Raw genomic sequence first — 3,646 nt, 5'->3', positions numbered from 1 at the left:
TAGGAAATCCTGCCCCAGCAGGGAAAGTAAGCAACGGTATCCCTGCCCCGTGTCTAGTCTGATTGTGCACACTGATGCTTCAAGATGCCTAGAAAAGCGGCAGCCTGTGGAAGAGTAAAGGTATGCCCAGCCCATGCTCAGGACCACAGGCTCAGCAAGCTTTGGAGAAAGCCAGAGGGGAAGCCTAATTTACTGTGAAACCTTTAAAAAAATATTCATATGCTTCAATGAGCGCCTGTTCAGACATTAGGAGAACATGAGCCTGGAAATATCCCCGCTGGGGGATTGAGAGGCAGCGTCTTTCTCACATTCTGTCCCTGGTCGTTGGTGGTGTGGGAGGGCAGTCCTGGCTCTTCCACAGGAGAAAGGAGATCCTCCCATCTTCTTAGTTCATGTTTGACTCTTTCTTCTAAAACCTGTGCTGAGTCTTTCACTGCATGCCAGAAAGCACAAACATTTGACTTCAAGCAAAACAAGTCCATAAACAATTAGAAAAGCTTTGGTAATATAAGGTCATCTGTTCAAGTCCACCTTGGGAATGTGTAACAAATATTCAAATACTGCAGTGAAAAAGGCATCTTAATATACTTTTTTAAAGCATCTGCTTTAAAAATATCGCTTAAGATTAAGTGTGTAAAAAATACTTCGATTCCCTTTGAGGGCACTGTCCTTTGAAGAAGGTAAGGTAGGGCGGAGAGAGTGCCCAGCCCCTAGTTAATGCTTCAGGCACCAGCGGGCTTCCAGGGAGACTTGCTGCGGTCCCCACAGTAATACAGGAGCTCCTCCCAGGTCTCACTGTCTTGGGAGGCAGTGAGGATGACGTGAGGTAACTGTTGATGTCCTGCAGTTTGGTTTTTCAGTTCCCACATATGCTGTGATTGATCAGTCTTCCTAGGCGATCTGTGTCTCTAGTTGCATCCAGCAGTTTTGGTCAGATACTGAAAACGGTAGATGTAGCAGCTCATGGAGGCATCTTGCTCGTGCAGAGCCTTCCCCAGCTTGGCATCGTGATCTCGATGAGGCCCTGTGGTTATTCCACCACAAAGTCGCCCTGGGATAACTGTTTGATGGCGATCACATCCCTGCCTTTGCCATCAATTAGGTCAATCTTCATTCCCTTCTTTCTTCCTACCTTCAATCAAGTCATCTGGTATTTTCCTTTCTTGAGACTGCAGCTCAGCTTTGCTCTGCCTGGAGTTGCTTCGGACAGGGAAGAAATCCGAGAGTTTGCAAGTCTTTTGCGTTTTACCTTGAGCTTTTTTTTCCGGGGAAGGAATAAGGGCGCTGTGCGCCCTTGAAGGGCTTTTTCAGAGCTTGCTTGGCGATGGCTGCATTGGTGGAATCAAAAAACAATGTTAGAATTTTGGGAGGTTCTGCTGCTTCAGATTATTGGTTTGGAAAAGGTGCCAGGGAACTTATCCTGGCATCTTTGATACTCTGTTCCTCGGACTTTCTGGTGCTCCATATTGCATTTCCAGCATTTCCTTTCTCTTCTCGTTTCCTGTAACTGAGTTCTAGTCAGGAAGCGAGGAACGCATTTCCAGAGCACTGATTCGGGCTCATGTAGGAATAGATCTTCAATTGCCCGGTGAATACATTCTCCCCGTCCATGCGGGGCTCCCCAGGTCCCTCCACTCTGCCATCTCCAGCCCTGTGACCTCACTGCCACTGCCACCTCCACCGTGTGGGGCTTGGGCGTCTTTCTGCCGGTAGCCCCTCCTGGCTCTCGGCGGGATCCCACGGCCTCCACCTAGCCGCCGCCGCCACTGGCGCCCCTGGGGTGTCCCCCTCCCCCATGGCCAGGGAGGCAGGGCCAGGTGTCTGGAGCTGCACGCCCCGGCCATAGCGAATAATAATTGAGGATTAAACGCCTGAGCTATATTCATTTCCACCCCACACCTTCTCCCTATCTTTGCCTTTTTTCCCCTGTACTAATACCTCATTAAAGATGGCACTCTTCCTGCTTCTTCTTCACTCACTTTTCCCGCGCCCGGGAAAATTGTTACTTAATAGCCAAGCGCAACATGACCTCCTACCAGAGAAACCGAAACTAACCTGGCCACGCCCTCGGCAATGAGATCATTTCCGCCTTAGCCCAACCCCTTCCCTTCCAAGTGTATATAAGGCAGTGCATTACTGCCATTAAACGAGACTTGATCAGAGCACTGTCTTGTCTCCATTTCTCGTGTCTCTTGTTCCCCAAATTCCCACCCCCTCCTCCAGGGCCTGCTCTGACTATCCCGCGGGCCGGGATACGTGGCGCCCGAACAGGGACTTGAAAACGAGGGACTCCGTGAGGAAGAGGACGCCAAAGGACGGTCGACCGCTAACGAAGACAAAAGGAGTCAAACTCTTCCGATCACCGCGGGAACCTGCCGCGTCAGGATCGAAGGTAAGTGACGCGTCCGAAATGGGACAAGAATTAAGCCAACATCAAATATATGTAGGACAATTAAAAGAGGCTTTAAAGATACGAGGAGTAAAGGTTAAAGGTAATGATTTGTTTAATTTTTTTGATTTTGTAAAAGACACTTGCCCTTGGTTCCCACAGGAAGGAACTATTGATATTAAAAGATGGCGTAGAGTAGGGGATTGTTTGCAGGACTATTATAATACTTTTGGGCCAGAAAAAATTCCTGTAACCGCCTTCTCTTATTGGAACCTCATTAAAGATTTAATAGATAAGAAGGACGCCAATCCGCAAGTCATGGCTGCGGTCGCTCAGACAGAGCATATTTTAAAGGTTAGCTCCCGCTCTAACCTCACAAGGCCTCTGCAAGATACGGAGGAAGATCTCATTTCCCTTGAAAGTGATCATGAGGAAATGAAGTCTCCTTCTGTAATAGATAAAGAAATACCACACGAAAACAAACCAAAAAAATACCCTATTTTACAGATGTTTCAAAAGGAGGAGGAGGAAATTAATAAGCCTAATCAATTGGATATAAATTGGGATGATTTAGAGGAAGAGGCGGCTAAATATCACAACCCTGATTTGCCTCCCTTTACTTCATACCCACCCCCATATAATAAGACACATAATGAGGCTTCTGCGCCCATTGTTATGGCAGCAATAGATCCCAAAGAAGAATTAAAGCAAAAAATTGCTCAACTAGAAGAACAGATTAAACTTGAAGAGTTACATCAATCATTGATAATTAGGCTCCAAAAGCTAAAAACAGGAAATGAAAAAATACCTAACTCAGATGCTATGGAGGGTTCCTTGCGCCCACTTCAGCAGCCTGGACAACATGTTCCAAGAGGGGGGTTAGTTGCTAGCCGACATAGAGAAGACTCCTCCCCCAAAGACGTTTTTCCGGTCACGGAAACCATAGATGAACAGGGACAGGCTTGGAGGCATCATACTGGATTTGATTTTACTATTATAAAAGAGTTAAAGACTGCTGCCTCTCAGTATGGGGCTACTGCTCCATATACTCTTGCTATAGTGGAATCTGTAGCTGAGAATTGGCTCACTCCTACAGACTGGAATACCTTAGTCAGGGCAGTTCTTTCTGGGGGAGACCACTTAATTTGGAAGTCAGAGTTCTTTGAAAATTGTAGAGATACAGCTAAAAGAAATCAACAGGCAGGAAACGGTTGGGATTTTGATATGTTAACAGGTTCAGGTAATTATGCAGACACT

General features: G+C 46.8%; 1 pseudogene; it reads right to left on the bottom strand.

Moving 5' to 3' along the window:
* Positions 1-722: 722 nt before the first annotated feature.
* On the bottom strand, positions 723-1,797 carry LOC105466810 (N-lysine methyltransferase KMT5A pseudogene; annotated as a pseudogene).
* Between the last annotated feature and the right edge of the window lie 1,849 nt (positions 1,798-3,646).

This window comes from Macaca nemestrina, chromosome 18 (genome assembly GCF_043159975.1).
Source record: "Macaca nemestrina isolate mMacNem1 chromosome 18, mMacNem.hap1, whole genome shotgun sequence".
In the NCBI taxonomy this organism is placed as follows: Eukaryota; Metazoa; Chordata; class Mammalia; order Primates; family Cercopithecidae; genus Macaca; species Macaca nemestrina.
The sequence above is the reverse complement of the archived record's forward strand: the minus strand, read 5'-3'. Positions and strand labels throughout refer to the sequence as shown.